This window comes from Macaca fascicularis, chromosome 4 (genome assembly GCF_037993035.2).
Source record: "Macaca fascicularis isolate 582-1 chromosome 4, T2T-MFA8v1.1".
NCBI lineage: Eukaryota > Metazoa > Chordata > Mammalia > Primates > Cercopithecidae > Macaca > Macaca fascicularis.
Genome location: NC_088378.1, coordinates 102,304,736 through 102,324,212, shown reverse-complemented (window position 1 = coordinate 102,324,212; position 19,477 = coordinate 102,304,736). Strand labels below are relative to the sequence as shown.

General features: G+C 36.3%; 1 protein-coding gene across 11 annotated transcripts in view; it reads left to right on the top strand.

Annotated features, from left to right (window-relative positions):
• The window catches only part of KCNQ5 (potassium voltage-gated channel subfamily Q member 5), a 567,701-nt gene that overhangs the window by 88,898 nt on the left and 459,326 nt on the right, over positions 1-19,477 (top strand). Inside the window, exon 1 of one of the 11 annotated variants that reach the window (XM_065543830.1) lies at positions 2,851-2,869. The exons of the other annotated variants lie outside the window; for them this stretch is intronic. The gene's annotated coding sequence lies outside the window, so the exon portion shown is untranslated. Of the gene's footprint in view, positions 1-2,850; positions 2,870-19,477 lie in introns of those variants that run through there. 11 annotated transcript variants of the gene reach the window in all.

Below are 19,477 nucleotides of genomic sequence, written 5' to 3'. Positions count from 1 at the left end.
GGTAGAAAGGCTCATGCCGTCTTTGGAGTTAAAGATGGAAATGGATCCTCTACTAAACTGAAAAAAAAAAAAAGTAAAAGCCTTTATAACACATCCCATGCAATATTGTTAAATATTTTGTTTTTCCTTCGCTCTCTGATATGGCTCAGGAACAGTTGCTTGTATAATTGATGCTTAATATTGTGTGGGTTACAAAAGGACATGAAAATATCTTTTTATCATGAGTATAGATAGTTACCTTGGGTATTGTTTGATAGCTAAAGTGCTTTCTCTGATGACCATCCAACTCAGTTTAATTGTCAGCTGATACATGTTAGAACTCCTTCATATACTGGCTAATTTCCGCCAGTTTATAAATGATGACTGCTAATGTCAAGGCGGTTCAAAAATAGCAAAAACTTGATTTCCCCTTAATATCCTGAGGATCATATTCATGGGCACCGGGAGTCTGGACAATAAATCTAATGGATTTTTGTCATCATATTTAGAATAAACAAATCAATGCTAGAAATTGTTTCTAACAGGAGATAATAAAGGAAATGGGCAAACAAAAATAAATACAGTCTCTGTGAGCCAATTGTTTTCTGTAAACTGGATGAGATTTTTTTAAAGTGGGCAAGAATTCTAAAATTATACAGTTAAGCTAAATAACATAGTATTTGCTCCTGTCATTAATTGACTTTCAATTGGGACCAAAATTGGTGTTTAAATGTTGTATTATAAAGAAGTACATGCAAATTATTTACTAGTGAATATTTATTTAATTGGACAGAAGTAAGTGAGAGTGTTATTTATCCTTAGCATGGCCAATTTTAGGCAAGTAATTGCAGGATGAGGAGTAACTCCAGTCCCTGTATCTGCGGTGAGATCACTGAAGAACTCAGTGTTTGTAGCACACAGAGTGGCCACGTTTACATACCTGAGTGCATTCACAGTATAACCAAGCCCAAATCCTCAGCCAAATCTCTAAGGGAATCTGGGTTTTACCTTGCAAACTTTGGCTGCTAGGCACAGTTACAGAGCCTTGTTATGCTGTAGGCTCTCAATAAAAATGTTTGCCCTGGAGTATTACAAAGGCTTTCTTGGTACAGAAATTCAGACAAGATCCGGAAGCATAGGGTGAAAATACAGGAATGAGTAGAAGGAGCCAATTCTAAAGTTTTCTGAAGTCAGCTCATGCCTTCATATAACAGTGAGCCTCCTTAGTCTGTCACTCAAACAAAAAAGATGGACATGTAATTTACCTAGAAATATGGATGCCTCTAAATTTTAAAAAGGAAAATCATTTAAAACATGACATTTATAAAGTATCTTAAAATAATATTTGGTTTTATACTATGGTATTTTAATGGTAGAGAAATTCAGTGCTATGAAATTCTAATGATATTCCAATATTAACTAGGATAATTATTTTATAAAATCTGAATATATTAATATAATCTCCATTTTTCATTTTTAAGAAATATTATATCTAAATATAATAATTTTCCTTTGTTATATATATCAAAATTCAAATATTTGTGATATTTATGTTATACTTTTTACTGTTGATCTTAACAATAATCTAATAAGCTTTCTACTTAAGTCAGTGACTATATTACAGAGTTCCTCTTCTAGATTTGCCTTTGTAATCAGGTTATGAGCCACATAAAAATTCCTAATATGTTATAGTTGCATCTTGTTCTTAACTCAAATGTCATTGCTCATCTTGATTATTTATGTTGTTTATCATAAGGAATTCCAACTGATTTTTCACAGCCCCTCAAAATAAAATTTATCTTTTAAGTTTATTTAAAAGAATAGTACGTACTTCTGAAAAAAGTAAAAATTGATTCTGAAATATTTAAATGACTGTTCACAAGAATAAATGCATAACTTCACAAAGTGACTATTTCATACAGGAAAGCAATTATTTGGATGTGTAAGGCATAGTATGTGTGGTCATATTTTTTATCTATTTACTTGTGAGTGAATTACCATATTAGCATGAAAAGCTATCCTTAGCATCAAGGAGGCTTTTGTTTTAATTCCTGGTTTTAAGTGCATTTGCTTAGTTGAATATTCATTTGGCTTTTATAGTACCAAAAGCAGTGGGTGAAATGTGGCTCTAGGGGCTTCTTCATGGCCTTTAATTGTTTCAGGAGAAGCTTTACTATTTATCAATTAATCCTGGGTACCATATTTTGTATAGAAGATTGAATTTTTTTTTTTTTTTTTTTTTTTTTACATAGGAAAGACTGGATTAGTGACTTATGGCCGTGTATAGTAGGTGTTTAATTACTATCTATTAAGTGGATGTTGGATGTCAGACATGAACTGTCATATTTAGGTTTTCTGACATTTGAGAGAAGCATTCAACTTTGGTGAGACAAGAGAGAAGATTGTGTTTTCGCAAAAGCATCCTTTAGAGAACAGATTGCAGGGATGTGTATTCATAAAATGACGTATGAACTTTTTGCTCAGCTTTAACCACTTTCCTCAATGCTATCTCAAAGCAGCAACTTAAATTCAATCATGCGTTTGATCAACACAATGTTTATTAAACACCTATTGCACGCCAGAGTCTTCCAGGGATGGGAAAAACAGCTCCTATGGAGTTTGCATTCTAATGGAGGGAGTGATAATAATTCCCAAAGATGTTGAAATTCATTTGTGAGCATGTTTCTGATTCTCGACAAAATATGAGTCCCCATGTGGTGGAATCTCACTGGCATAATCTGATGAACTTCATAAACTGTGTCACAGCAGAAAGTGCCAATTATTTAGTTTGAGCAGATCTAGACAATTTGAATATCTAACACCTAGTCTTCTTTCACCCAGGTTGTAAATGGCCTGCTTAAGAGGAATGGTTGAGCCAATCATCAGTAAGGTATTGTATATCTCAAAACTGCTAGAAGAAGGGACTTTTTATGTTCCCACCATAAAGAAATGATAAATGTTTAAGGTGATAGATATGCTAATTACCCTGATTTGATTATTATACAACATATACATGCATTGAAACATACTGTATTTCATAAATATGTACAATTATTATGTGTCAAAAATTTTTTAAATGTTTTAAAATGAGAGGGAAATGGTTGACCACTCTAGATTTCACAGGAATTAATTACCAAATAACATATCATGACAGAACATTCTTGGATGTTATTTTAGAAAATAACACATGTATTGTCAAAACACTTATTTTTAGTACAGTCTTTAATAAAGCCTTTATTCACTTATTTGGGGCTTTGGGGCTCTCAATCTTAGCATTAACCACATAAATAAGGGGTGATAGGCACAACATAAATTAAGTCATTAGTTTAGAATCGCTCTCCATGAGGCTGCCTGTAGATTTTTTTTTCTCATCCATCTAAACCACAGAAATAAAAATTGAGTGAATACTTTTCTTTATGAATCCATTTCCCAAAAGCATGAAAAATATTCCTAGCGCTAAGGAGGTGTTTGAAAAATTTATTTATTAAGGATCATTTGTTTAGTGGAATGTTCACTCAGCTTTTACAGTACAGTAGTACCAAGAGTAGCTAGATTTCTGCCTTAGAGTCTTGCACAGTATGACCTCACACAGCTCTTTCTTCCAAACATCATATGCCAGTCATTACCTGCATATGTCTAAGAGGGCAAGGATCCCCACCCTCTATGGCCACCCCAAAGCATACATACCTCATGCATGAAGTTCATTTACATTCTTACAAATTGACTTTGGGTGAAGAGTTTTGAAAAGCCTTCTCTTCTTTACCCTGTATTGCTAAACATTTGCCTTGAATGACTTTCCTGAGAAACTGAGGTTCCCCTGGCAGTCAGTATTTACTGATTCTAAATTCCTTTAGAAATCCATGATCTTCTAAGAAAGTTCCTCCAAGCTGATCCTAAGAAGGTATGAATAGTTAATTATGTTACAATGTATGCCTCTCCCTTTGCTGGTCTGCATGTTCTGCTTGCCAGTTTTCCATCTGCAGTTGGTGGCATTAAGCAGCAGCTGCATTCCTTTTATCTTGGTTTTCAATTGGAGATTCAGGAACTAAGCCAGGTCTTGAGATTCTTCCTTTCTGCTCTTTTTTGTTTGTTTGTTTTCTTTTTTTGACAGAGTCTAACTCTGTTGCCATGCTGGAGTGCAGTGGTGTGATCTCTGCTCACTGCAACCTCTGCCTCCCAGGTTCAAGCGATTCTCCTGCCTCGGCCTCCCAAGTAGCTGGGACTACAGGTATATGCCACCATGCCTGGCTAATTTTTGTATTTTTAGTAGAGATGGGGTTTCACCATGTTGGCCAGGGTGGTCTCGATCTCTTGACGTCATGATCTGCCCACCTCAGCCTCCCAAAGTGCTGGGATTACAGGCGTGAGCCACCGCACCCAGCCTCTGCTCCATCTTACGGTCTTATTTGAAATATTTTCACGCATTTGGGGTACCTAGACAAGGAGAGACTAAACAAATGATAGTTTCTCCTCAGTTTCCATTATAGGTTCCATTTTAAGCCTGCTATTGTATATCAATTGCTCTTTTTGTATTGAAATGTAAAGATAGTTTAAATTTGTTTTATAAAAATAACTCCTAAGAAATTGTTGAAACATGGATGTAAAATGCTGTCAATGGAAAAAACGGAGAGAGGTAGAGGTATTTATATTTAGCATTTATTTATTTATTCATTCAATAACTGTTTACTGAGAATCTCCTATTTGTTGGGATCTGTGGGGCATAAATAGATAAGATATAATTCTATTTCCTTAGAACCTGCAGTCTAAATTGGAAAATTCTAATCTTGCCCTGAACCAGCAAGAATCTGAATGCCCGTTCGGATATTTAGACCAACTTTTCTGATGGAAAAGTGTTCTGTCTTCACTGTGAAGCTTATTTTGAAAGACTGACAATGCTCATTGAGGTGGAAGACTGAGGCAGAGATCTCTCTGCATTAGGCATTCCTTGCTGTTTCCATTCTACCTGCTGTTTCCAAAGATAACTACACTCAGAAACCCTTCTCTCATGGGTTTCTCTGAGTACATCCCAATATTCTTAAATAATGATGAAGTAACAGGAAAAAAAATTTAATAACCAAAGTTCAGCTGCATACCAGCAATATTCCATTTAATTCTCTTAACAATGAGATGATACAGATATTTGGCTAATGAAAAACTTGGATACTAAATGGCCAAGCCAAGCCAGGATTCAAAGCCAGGTCTATGTGACTCCATAGCCTTGCACTTTTAAAGTCCTAATTTTGGAGCCTCTTGCTTAGGGTTCTTTCTCTGTGAAGGTGGCACCTATTCTTGGCAGTGGTGGCCCAATGAGCCCCTTGTGGGTAGCTCCCATATGTTCCTCTCTTGACTCTCTGATAACTCCTTTGCTTCCTCAAACAACTCCTCAGGGATTGGACAGTGCAGTTTCGCTCTCTCAGCACCAGCTCCAGAACCCTCTAGTGCAGGCAGTTCTCTAGACCGCTCCCGAGGCACTTACTCAGGGACTGACACCCCAGACTTGGGGCCCTCTGTCTTGAGACCACAGAGCTGGAGTCTATCACCAGTGTCTCAGGTCATCGAATAATTTGGCAAAATCTCATATTTCACTTCATCCCCATCCTTTCTATGCCTAATATGTACACTAAACTTTGGTGGGGACTCAGCAAACATTTGAGTCAATGTTAGAGACGTGACCCGCCGCCATATCTGTTAGGCATGCACAAGGCAGTGCTCATCATCACGCCACCATGTGGCCTCTGGCAGTGTCCTTTGTCCCATACTGAGAAACTGCAGACACTGTGCACAGTGTCTCAACTTTTTGTAGTTGTAGTATCATCTCCATTGCTTTTTATTGCTCTAAGTGCACAGTCCACTTAACCTTCTGGCAAGTTAGCTGCTTTTAACCTGCCATGGAATGGATGGATACTCAAGTATTACAAAGCTTTTTTTTACATTATATATAAAAAGACAGATGACAAAACTCCCAGAAAAGGACTTCTCTATGAATTAGTGCATTTGTTTCAGTTTTGAATCTACCAAATTAATTGTTGCCGGTTCTAAGGGCATTTTTGATTCCTCCGTGGTTCTCACCTATATCATGTTATTTGTGTTGCTGAGTCCTTGGAAAAAGTGATTGCAAAGGCTATTTTCTTTTCCCTTGTTCCCACAGATTCTAGAGGGGGTTTGACCTAGATTTTCTGCAGTTTCTTTCCTACTTAGCCATTTTTCAGCCAAAGAGGTTTCTGCTAACATGTAGAATTCCTTCTATGAGGAATCCATGCTATCATCAGTGCGGAGTGATATGTGAGTCATAATTACTATACTCATAAAACTCCTAGAAATGTAGAATGATAAGATATTTTAAGGATTAGTTTGTCTCGTCTTCTTATGTTCAGACTGAGAAAATGCAGATCATGGAGATTAAGGGATTTGTTCAAGGTCCCAGGGATAGTGGGCTCCAAATCAGAAGAAAATCCCAACTTCTAGTTCTAAGTCCATTGCTTTTCCCTCTCTCAATACCCATTGCTGCTGCTTCTTAAAAGAATCAGGAATATCTATTAAATGATTGTAGATTTTATATTTAAGTTTTTGAGTAGTTAGTCTCCTGTAGATGAGCATTCTTTGGAAGACAAAGCAGCGAAGTCAAAAGTGTAAGAATTTAGAAGCCAGACAGACAATAACCAAAAGAAGTTCTATCATTTTCTACCTATGTGATAATGGAAAAGCTATTTAATCCCTCTACACCTCAGCTTTCTGATCCATAAAAACAGCGATTGTAACATCAACATGTAGGGTTACTGTGAGGATTTAAAAAATTAATATTATATAGTGCTTGGAACAGTACCCAGCACATAGTAAATATTCAGTCAGTGAGACATGTAATTCTCGGATGTCTTCTTCCCCTTTATCTTCTAGAAACAGGTAACTTTTTTTTCCCTTTATGCCTAAAAGAGTGAATTTTGTTGCATTGTTATTTTAGATTGGTGATAAATCTTACAGACAAACTAATGTGTAAATAAGCTTAAAATACACATCTGATTTTCACTTTTTGTTTTTTTAAGTCCTGATCTCATTCCCCTCATGGACTGGGGAAAGAGTGAATGTAGGTTTATGAAGACATTTACATGTCATAGTCCAGCATTTTCCAAACAATGATCTTTGACCACCTGCATCAGAATCATCTGTAGGGATTGTTTCAAGAAGAAGATTCCTGGACTCCACCACAGACCCATAAATACTGTATCTTCATCACAGATTCAGTGATGAAGAGGCCCAGGAACCTCTGTGTTATAACAAACACAAAATGTATTTTTATACACTAATTTTTGAGAATCACTGCTGTAGATGAATCGCCAGTTAAACCCCAGATTACTTGACCAAAAATATTACTTCAATCATGCTAATTCCCTGTTTTCTCACTTGTCTTCAATTGGGCAAGGAGGGCTATCAGGCTCTGTGAACCTTATGGCTGTCCTACCTTATGGTAGGCTGAAAATATGCCCCCAAAGATGGCTGTACGTTTGTCCTCAGCGTCTGGGAATAGGGTACTTTATTTGGCAAAGGAACTTTGCAGATGTGTCTAAATTAAAGATCTTGAGATGCGAAGATTATTCTGGATTATCCAGGTGGGCCAAGCGTCATCACAAGGGACTTCAAAAGAGAAGGAAGGAGAATCAGAGTTAATACATGATGACAGAAGCAAGAGACTGGAGTGATACAAGGAAGGGGTCCTGAGCCAAGAAAGCTGAAAAAGGAAAGGAAACCGATTGTCCTTTCAGAATCTTCAGAAGGAACCAGCCCTGCTGGTATCTTGACTTTAGCCCAGGGAGACTGATTTTGGACTTCTGATCTCCAGAACTATAAGATAATGCAAGGCATACTATCCCTTTGCTCCACCTCTGTCCACTAGTTCTATGAATTTTTCAAAGTTCTGAATAAAACCTTTCTCCTGTCTAAAAGCCATCCTTGACCCTTCCAGCCAAGAGTTATTTCCCCTTCTCTGAAGTTCTAAGCCAATCATAATCTGCAATTTATTGTGCATCCAGTTATGAAAAGCTCTGTCTAGGAGTGGTTGTGTGCAAGAGCTTTCAAATCAGAACACCTAGGTTTAAATCCTGATTCTGCCACAACTACCTTGGAGAAGTTTCTTAGACTCTCTAAATCTCATTGTCTTCATTTGTATCAATCTCATCAGATGGTGAAGTTTGGAGATGCTCCACCTAGAAGTGAACTGATATGGTGGCTGAATCAGAGTCAGGACTTCACACCTGTGGCAATCATAGGAGGCATTGTTCCTTCGGCGTAGCTCAGATTATTGTCGTAAACATGACTATTCAGACCATGTTGTTGACATTTTATTAATATGTTCATGTTTGTTTCCCTGTTAATCCCATGAAATTAAGCATGATAATAATTATAATAACAATAATAATAATAGCAAAGTAGTACAGTGAAAGGAGTATTAGGTTTTGGTAGACTTTTTTTTTTTTTTTTTTTGAGACAGGGTCTCTTTCTGTCACCCAGGCTGGAGTGTAGTGGCGTGATCACAGCTCACTGCATCCTTGACCTCCTGGATTCAGGTGATCCTCTCGCCCCAGCTTTCCAAGTAGCTGGGACTACAGTTGTGTGCTACTACAGCCGGCTAATTTCTGTATCTTTTGTAGAGATGGGGTTTCACCCTGCTGCCCAGACTGAACTCAAGCAATCCTCCCTGGGCTCAAGGATTCTTCACACTTCAACCTCCCAAAGTGCTGGGATTACAGGCATGAGCCACCACACCCAGCCCGATTTTGGTAGACTTTTGTTTCTGTTCTAGCTTTGCAATTTACTGGAATGTGAAAATAAAAGAACATGTTTTATTTATATTTAAAATGGAAATAATAATGGTACTTACCCTTAAAAATTATTTTAGGATGAAGTAAGATTTCAGGATTAAAGTCTTAGAGCACCTAACACATAGTAAAAATTGAGTATGTGTTAACTTATTAACAGTAATTGGTATTTAATTTTCTTTTTTGTTTCTATTCTATACCATGAATCTTGATATACCTTTTACTTTATATATGGCAATAATATGAGAAAGAGGAGGAAGAATACTGGATAAACATCTAATATTTAATGTTATGCTTTGCTATGATATGTAATATAGGGTATAAATCTCACAGATAGTTAGGGTTTGCTGTTGGAGCAATGCTCATGCTATGAATGCATGCAAGGAACACATAAATCCTGCCTAGGAACCTCTCTTCTCCCTTCACTTTTTTTTACTTCTTTCTTTTCTTTTTTCCTTCCTTTCTTTTTTTCATCACAGGTGATCATATAAATAGTTTGGTATCTTAAGTACTTTAAAATCCATTGGATTTTGGAGCAATTTTTCAAAAAAAGTCTATGATTCAATACATTGCCATTCATCATTACCTTCCCTTTACAACCTTTCTGGCTATTTTAGTGCAGATGAGAACTCTTCCATCGTAGCTAATTTGAATTCGTTTTTCAAATGAGAATTCATGAGCTACTATGCTAAAATTAAGGTCTATTACATCTTCTGCACTTCCATTGTCTGCTAATGTTGTAATGTGATTTTTAAGTAATTAACTTTCTTTTGACATGCTTTCTTATTTAGAAACTCAGGTTTATTTGCAAGTCGGTTATCTCTATAGATGTTTATGTATTTTATATAGATGTTTTCTCTGTGGTTTTCTCCCTAATTATTTTAGAGAGACTTGGAATTACTCATTTTTATGTAAGACATATAAAATAGCTCCATATGACCAAGGAAATGTGATACAAAAATGCTAGGAAAACTTGGTAGTAATACTACTTTTGTGGTTAAAGGCAAGGAAAGGAAAATCAAGCCAATTCCTGTAAGAAGAAAAAAGTATACTTGAATATACTAAATAGATGCTTCTTGTCATTCTAATATTTTTAAAGCAAAGAAAAATTTCCTCTTCTTTTTTCTTTTGCTTCTTTTATTCAAAGAAAGACATAATTTTATAAATAACTTGCAGGATTAAACTTACTTGAAAGGCAATGGGGAGTTTCCCCTCTGACCTGTAGGATAGTCAGTTCTTTGTGTATTCTTCCTAGAATACAAAAGGGGTAATTGCAGCAGTTGTAAGTGCCCCCTGGAAACTTTTTCTAGTAGCCCAGTGCTTGGAAATTGTCCATGGACTTACACACACACACCACGTGTGAATTTAATATGAGAAATAGAGGATTCCTTTGAAAAGCTATAAAACATGTGCTCTGTTGAGAGATTTATGCCCCTTGTGTCCCTCCTTGGCCACCATACACGAGTGCCATGGCTGAGAAGTAAAAGTCAAAGCTGAATGAAGCCCACATTACTTTATAGACTTGAGGACCTGTGGTTTTACTTATGAATAAGCAACAGCTCATGCTTGTACAAAATGCCTGTCTGTCTGGGTCTCTCTCAGTTAAAAAGAGGTATTTTAAATCAAATAGAAAATATATTGTTTAACTTACCATAGGCTTCAGTGCAGAAATACAAGTTATATATTCATAACATGGTTGCATTAGAGAAGGGAAACCATATAAACAATTCAACATAATTCTAGTAATGTATTGGTTCACCCATGATAAAATTAACCACCTATATTAAAGAATACACTACGTTAAAAATTTATTTCTTATGTACTAAAGTGAGGATGTATTTATTACTTAGAATTTTTTCTCTGTTTTTCCCCAAAATGTGGTTTCTATTAAGAAAAAAACTTAATAGAGAATTTGGTATCCTTTCAAATAGACTTTTTAATGCAGTATGAAATTATATTATAATCTAGTTGATGGCAACATTACATTGAGTTATATTAATTATTAATACATCTGTTCCCCAAATCTGTAAACTATTAATATCTTTAATGAAGATCAAGTAGTAATCATTTAATTATTTTTCCTATGCGTGTACAAGTTTCCTCAAAACTGATTAATCATATTAGTTGTTGTTTTGGGGGGAATTCCACAGATTAATTTAAAAGTAGTATATGTGGAGGACATGGCTTGTTTTGAAGAAGCATAGTAGAAAAAGAGAATTTGTATAAGAATTATTTTTAAAGTTGAACTCACAGAAGTAGAGAGTAGAATGGTGGTTACCAGAGGCTGAGGGAGGGAGATGGAAAGGGAAGGAGGAGATGTTGATCAAAGAGTACACAATTTCAATTAGGCAAGAGGAATAAGCTTTAGTGGGCAGTTGTGCAGAATGGTGACTATAATAATAATGCATTGTATGTTTCAAACTTGCTAAAAGATGAGATTTTAAATGTTTTTACCGCAAAAAAGTGGCCAGTATGTAAGGTAGCCGTTTTGTTCATTAGCTTGATATAATCATTCCACAGTGTAAACATATATCAAAACATCACATCATCTCCCATAAATATACACAGTTATTATTTGTCAATTAAACATTTTTAAAATGATTGTGTTTAATCACCAAAGATAGTATGTGTCTTTTATTCTTAGTAACAACCTCCATTTTGGATTAGAATATTTGAATTTTATAGTGAAAATCATCTACAAAATCAGTTATACATTTATCAGATAGTTTATGACAAAAATGGACACATCACAGTCATAGCTTTCTTAGCACAGTTTTCTAAAATGACTTAATCACAAAGTAATTTACAGGCAGAATAAATGGATTTCTTATGTATAAAAATCCTCATCTCACATTGTCTAAGAAAAAAATTGATGTTTGGTTAAAAAAAAATTAATTCACAATAATAACACGAGCCCTTACACTTACCAGAAAAACCTAGGTATTTACAAAGTATAGATAAAAATCTGTTTTTTAATATTGCCATATTCTCACAACAAACAGCTTCTTTTCATAAATTTTAAAGTTCAAGGTAAACAGGGCACCTTTAAAAAATCTTGTAAAAGGTGACTGCCGGTGCAGGCACGGCAAATAGGGGAGATGATCAGATGATTAAAAAAGAATGGAGAACAGATTATGAATGTTGCTGAATAAATGCAAAGAAAATTTAATATTATCTTTAATTCTCTTTCATAGTTAAAGGAAAGAAAGAACAGTGAGGAATAAAATAGAGAGGATACAAAAAGCAGGAGCAAAAAAAGATGAAACCCTTAGTTCTAATGCTTTTTAAATATTTTCAAATTGTTTTACAGATGGGGTCTCACTGTGTCACCCAGGTTGGAGCACAGTGGTGTGATCAAATCTCACTGCAGCCTTAACCTCCTGGGCTCAAGCAATCTTGAGGCTTACTTATTAAAGATAAACCATTCACATCACTCTCAGTTGTGACATGCAGAGAAGTGATTTTTTTTGTTGTTGGAATACAAGTCAGTTGGTTTACTACTATAATACTTCAGTCCTTAAATATGAAAACACTTTCTTGAAACTGAGTAAATGTAACCATTAATTTTAAACTGTGATGAACCATATACCCCATGTAGCACAGCAGGGTCTCAATATGACCTGCCACTGGGGCAAGAGGGACAAAAAGTGAGAGGTGTTCTGAGCAGTAACTTCTCGCATCGTCACTTTTAGCTCCTGGGCTGGAGATTCCTACTTTACATCTTGATCAAGATTTATGGGGAAATTAAAAATGCAGAAAATGTCAAGCCCATCTCTGAAGTATGATTACCAGTTTGTGTAAGATTGTCATCTCATAATATCTAAACATTATTCTTCATATTAAGTTAAAAATGTTTTCACATGAAAATTCAGTGATGGCATTTATGTACTCAGTGTCCATCTCTCTCAGAGAATATCCCTGTTGTTTTCTGAGGGCAGCTACTTTGATTTCACAATTTTTCTGGATTTCTTTTTTACTTTGTAGACATATAGCAGTGATTTACCATGATTGCTTCTAAAATAATTTAGAATCAATAGCTAGCAACTGGTATTCCTTCAATAATGCCTCAGGTTTCTGGATTGGTATGTTAGTTAGCTGTTGCCACAATAATACTGCATAATATATTACCTAAACCTGAGAGGTATTCAGGAAGTATTTATTTCTTCCTCTTAGTTTGGCTGGTGTCAGCTGAGGTTTGGCTTATCTAGGCTGCCTTCAGCTGGGCATGGCCATAAGTTGCAGGTTGGGTGTAGATCTGCTGCAACTTGATTTCGTTCTTCTCGGACCAAGAGCTCTATAAGGCAGAGTCTTCTCATGGCCTTAAGTTGCAGGTTGGGTCTATGTCCACTGCACCTTTCTTTCATTCTTCTTGGACCAGGAGCTATATGAGGCAGGGTCTTCTCATGGCAAAAGGCAGAGTAACTACACCAAAGCCCAACCTGGCAATAACATTTTAATCCTCTGCTAGTATACTTCTGCTAACATACTACTTGTCAGCAAAAGTCACATGGCCAAGCCTAATATCAGTTAGGAAGGAAAATATCCTTTGATTCTAGTGCTAGGTTATGCAAAGTCATATAGCATATGGTATAGTTATGGGAAAGAGTATTAGAAACAATAATGCAATATACCATGTTCCACCTTCTAGATCACAATTATTCACATGCCACCCACACACAAAATAGCTTACTTCCGTCTCATTTTATATATAAATATAATTTTGGGAAATTCTCATACTTTTAATAATAAGTATGAAATCAAGTTCAAACTCCAGGATCTTGTTATTTATACCTGTTCCAGATGCAGTTCTTCTTGATCTGGAGGCTTGTTAGTTTAAAAGACAAGTTATCTAATGCCCCCCAACACACACTGCCAACATGTAATAGTGGAGTACTTTGGTCTGTGTGCCTCTCATTGTCCACCTTTTGAATAGAATGTTCATTGTGATTATCCTGTGAACACTCCATTCAAAAAGGGGGACAATGAGAGGTACACAGAAGTCATTGGTCCATAGCAATTCTGAAAATTGCCAGGTCTTCCTACTCTGGAGGAAGTTATGTAATGTTCTTTGATTAGGTATTACTTCTGTTCCCTGGAAATTAGCTAGAGAGAAAAAAAGATTGTATCAACACTTGCCTTGGTGAATGTATTCAGAAGTCATCAGGGCCTTCAAGATAAGCAAAGAAAGACATTTCCTTTTATTTTTGACATTTTCTGTACTTCATTAATATGACATCTCCTGGTACATAATTACACAGGTCTTGAGATTTCTAAAGTTCTCAGTGATATATTTTCTTTCTTTATCTTACTAATAAATACTTATTTAGGTTTTTGCGTAGGTAGCATATTTTAAGGATCCAAGCATCAAAAAGTACGCAAATGTATAAAGTGAACATGTACTTCCCAATATATTTTTATTTTTCTTATCTTTTTTTATACACACAATAGTAGTATAAGTACTGTGCAATGTTCTTTTTTTCACTTAATATATATCATAGATTTTTCCATATCAGTGCATTAAGAGCTCCCTCATTTTTTAGAGCTATATATTATTCCATTTAATGAATATCCATTATTTGTTAAAGGGCAATTAAGGTATTTCCAGTGTTTTTCTATTATAGATAATTGTTGCAATGACTAATTTTGTAGGTGTGTCTTTTTATACATGGGTTAATATATTTGTAAGAAAAAATTATAAAAGTGGAAATGTAAAGTCAAAGCATTTAGGAGTTTTGTTTTGTTTTGTTTTGTTTTGTTTTCTGTCACCAAGGTGGAGTGCAGTAGCATGATCTCGGCTCATGGCAACCTCTGCCTCCTGGGTTCAAGTGATTCTCCTACCTCAGCCTCCCGAGTAGGTGGGACTACAGGGGCATACCACCACACCCAGCTAATTTTTGCATTTTTAGTGGAAATAGGGTTTCTCCATGTTGGCCAGACTGGTCTCAAACTCCTGACCTCAGGTGATCCTCCTGCCTTGGCCTCCCAAAGTGCTGGGATTACAGGCGTAAGCCACCATGCCTGGCCTGGTTTATGAGTTTTTAATTTTAAAAGAAACTACTGAATTGCCTTCAATAGAATTTCTAGCAGTACTTACTTCCACCAATAATATAAAGAGGGTTTCTTCATCTACAATCTTGTCAACTCTGTGTTAATAAATTTTGGAATTTGCTCAATGAAGTGAAAATGAAGTTGCTTTTCCTTTTTATGCATGAGAGAGAACTTATTTCAGGTATTAAAGAAGTTTTTGTATTTTTCTAAACAAATTTACTTTCTTATACTGGACCTATATTTTATTGGGTTGTTGGCTTTTACTGCCTTCAGTAGATATTAGGGCCAGGCACAGTGGCTCACACTTGTAATCCCAGCATTTTGGGAGGCTGAGGTGGGAGAAACATTTGAGACCAGGAGTTTGAGACCAGCCTGGGCAACATAGTAAAATCCCATCTCTACAATTAAAGAGTTAGCCATGCATGGTGATGTGAACCTGTACTCCTAGCTACTCAGGAGGCTGAGTGGAACGATCACTTGAGCCCAGTAGTTCAAGGCTGCAGTGAGCTATGAACACACCACTGCACTGTAGCCTGGGTGACAGAGCAAGACCCTGTCACTATATAAAGAAAGAAATAATAAATAAATAAAAGATAAGTGAATATTTTGTGGGAGCTGCATATATGCCAAGGAAATTAGTCCTTTTTAGGTTAATTGAATTGTAAATATTTTTCATATTATTGACTTTACTTATATTTTAAACAACTATTTAGAATTTTTTTGTTTTTCTTTAATATGGATTAATTTATTAGTTTTTCTATTATGGCACTTAAATTTTAGGTAATAGAAAGGCCTTCCACCACTTTGAGGTTATAAAAAGAATTTTCCTGTACATTTATTCTAGTACTTTTGTTTTTTTGTTTTGTTACATTACTATCTGATCCTTTTAGAATTTGCTCTGGTGTGATGTAAGACAGGGATTCAACTTTTTTCTGTATGGTCACCCAGTTTTCTTAGCATCATTTATTGTATAGCTCATCTTTTCTGTACAGATATGAAATGCCACTTTTATCATACACCAAAATTTCATGTATTTTTTGTGTCTGTAACTTTATATTTTGCTTCTTAAATTTACATCTCTATTCATGCGGTAGCTTCATCTCATTTTAATTACTGAGGCTTTATAGTGTTTTTATGTGGTAGAGTTACTCATTCCTCATTACACTTTTTTTCAGAATATTCTTGGCTTCTCTTGTTTGTTTCTTTTTCCATATAAACTTTAGAATGAGTTTATTTTGTTCTGAGAAAAAAAAAAGGTATTAACTTTCAGTGTGCTATTACATTTACAAATTAGCTGAAAGGACGAATGTTTTTATGGTACATTTTCTTATCCAAGAACATAGTATGCATTTTTATTTATGTATTTTATGTCCCTTAGAAGCATCTTAAAAGCTTTCTTCATATCGTTCTTGCATATTTCTCATTAAGTGTTTTTCTCTTTCTGATTCTATTTATGGCTTAACATATGTGATACTGAAAAGGAGGGACTCCAGCTGTTTTAACCATGGCTCTACCTCCAAATTCCCACAGATTAGAAGAAACAGATAGATGTTATAAGTAAGCAGATAAAAGTTTTAGTGAAAATGAGGGTTCAGGTGGGTAGAGATAGCATATTGGGTGCTAACTAGTTTTTCTCATCCTATTCAAGGAAAGCCACAAGATTTGTCTGGCACACACAACACGGGCAAAGCACAATGGAGATGGAAAGGTCTCAGAAGGCAGAGCAGTTGTCATTTAGAAGCAGAAAAGCAGTGGATCCAAGAATTTTTATTAGACTTGGCTCCATATGAAAGCTATCCCAAATAACAGTGTCTTTCAATACAATAAAGGTTTATTTTTCTCTCATGTAAATGAGTTATGGGTATAGGTATTCCAACACTGTTATGGGAATAACTTACACATCTGTGATTCAGGCTGCTTTTTTCCCCCTCTTTACTATCTTTAGTGTGTGATTTCCATCCTCAAGTTTGCCTCATGGGTCATGATGGCTGCTTAAGCTCTCACCAACATGCACATTTCAGGCATGAGGACAAAGAAAAGAGGAGTAAGGAAAAATGTGTGTGCCTTCAAGTGAAGCCGGTTCTCTTCTAGTACTTTTCAAGAAGCCCCACTCTGTCACTCGTCTCCTCCTTAAGTGTACAAGAGGTTGCTCCCAACAATATAGAAATTCTGTTACTAAGGAACAAGGAGAGAATGGATTTTGGGGAGACAACTTCCAGTCCTTCCACAAGGAACAAACTTTTAAAAAACTATATCCTCCAAACGTGTTGAGAAGTGAGAAGGAAAATACTAAGAAGAAAATAGGAAAGTGAGTAAATGAGTACAGTTCAATTAGTTATCATGTTTTAGAATAATTTAAAACAAACTAGGGCTCAGAAAAAGCTAAGCTAGATATTGCTGCTTTGATTTTGTAGTTTTTGAACTTGAAGATGTTTTCAAGAGTAATTGAATCACATGTTCCCTTTTTTTCTTTGGAATTGGAACCTCAGTAAGGGGTTAAAATACAATCCCCAACAACTACAGTTGGTATAGGGGTCACAAAGATGATTAAGACATAGTCCCTGCCTTAAGTAATATGAAATCTAGTGTGGAAGGCAAATAGATACAGAGATACTTCTAGTGCAGAGTGAAGAGTGATCTGACAGAGGTGGGCTCAGGGTAAGAGGGACCACATACTACAGGAACCTGAGGAAGCCTGAGTGGGGGAGTAGCATTAGGAAGGGGAGGGGAAGTGGAAATTGGGCTTAGTCCCAAAGGATCAGTTGCAGGGGAGGGTGTGGTTGTATATGTGGGGAGGGGAGGAGGTGGTGGGAGGATAGAATTAGTTAGCTCAAGAGAAGTGCCAATAGGCAGAGAACTTGCCCAACAAGAACAGAGTATGTGAAGTCTAGCAAGTGAAAGAGAGCACTGTTTATTTAAGGACTTTGCCTGCTCTTATGTCTATCTTCAGTTGGGAATGACTGAAGAGATGAAAGTGGAGAGGAAACCACTGTGACTAGATCATAAAGGGCCTTTGGGTCAAACTAATTGGTTTTTCCATTATGCTTGAGTGCAGAAATCACTGGAGGACTTGAAGCAGGGATGTGATGTGCTCAGACTTGCATTTCAGAAAAATGATTATAGAGTCACAGTGAGAATGGATTGGAGGTCAGCAAGATTCAAAGAAAAGAGTACTAAAGAGGCACATTAGACAAGAAATGATGAGGGCTTAAACAAAGTAAAGCGTGGCAAGTGACTTGCAAGTCCTTGAGGTGGGAGAAGGGGGAAGAAACTACAGTATTTGGCATGGACTGAATCAGGAGGTAGGGAAAATGGGGGAAAGAAAGGAGGAGGATGCTCTAGTTTCTGTCCTGGACAACTATGGGAAAAGTATTACCCTTCACTAAGATGTGAAAACAGGAAGGAAAGTAGATTTTGTAGCAAAAATAAGGTGTGTTCAGTTTTCTGTGAAATGGGGTTAAGATGCTAGTTGGACATTCACATGAGACTAGAGAGGGTTTGAACTTAGGAAAAGAACTGAGCTGGAGAAATAAGTTTAAGGGTAGCCTTAAGCCATGCTGTGACTAAGCCACGGTGAGTTGTGTAGGGTGAAAAGAGGACAGAACTATGAATAATACAACATTTAGGAACAGGAGGATGAGTGAATAAAGGAGACAAGAGAAGGAACCAAAAACAAGGAGAAGTGAAACTAGGCGATAGCAGCACTGTAGAAGTAAAGAAAAACACTTCAAAGGCTATAGATGTCAAGTAAAGTAAGAGCCGCCATACTTACTGGATTTAGCCATATAAAGGTCATTGAGGAATAACACGAGGTAGCTTTAGTGGAAAGATAAGGATGAGGAGTGTATGAGCACCAAGGAAGATAAACGTAAAATACTTTCAAGCAGTGATGCTCATTGAGTTAGGGAGAAGTTAGACTTTATGTCTATCTTTTTAAAAATGGAAGAGTCATGAGCAAGTTTAAAGCCATACAAAGGTAAGAGACAGACAGTATAAGAAAGAGAGGAGATGCTGAAGCAAGCTTCTGAGAAGTCAGCAGCAAGAGGAATTTGGAGAATATGTGAAAGTATTAACCTTGAATCTCCAGTGTAAGAGGAAGAAAGAAAACCTGGGTAAGTGTGGCTAAGAGGCTCCTAAGTGCTGAGGAGGACAACAAGGACAGCAACTGTACGTCTTAATGGTTTCTAATGGGTAATTGAGGAATGAGTTGCCTAGGAACAGATCCTGCATCAGCCCTGCAGCCCCATGAGGTTGAAGATTTCCAATTTGTACTTCCTCCAATCCACATGGCTATGTCATTTTCTCCATTAGTGCTCTGCTCATCACTTCAGGTATAAGGTAGCTGAGGAGGACAGTTTAATTTACACAGGGTTGAAGTTCTCCCAAATGGGTGTGAAGGGAGGACAAGGGGACAAGGAAGGACAAGAGACTTGTTGGTTTGGGCAATAAAGTGGCTACATTGGAAAGAGAATGAAGACAAAAGACCAACCTGGGTAATTCTGTGGGATGGGCTTGAGATTAGATCTTGATATTTAAAAATTAATTAAAGTCAAAGTGAGAAGTGAGCTGTAAGTTTGATTTCAGAGGAGCTTCGTAATACTGTGATTTCCCTCTTAAGTTCAAGACTGAAATATGTTATT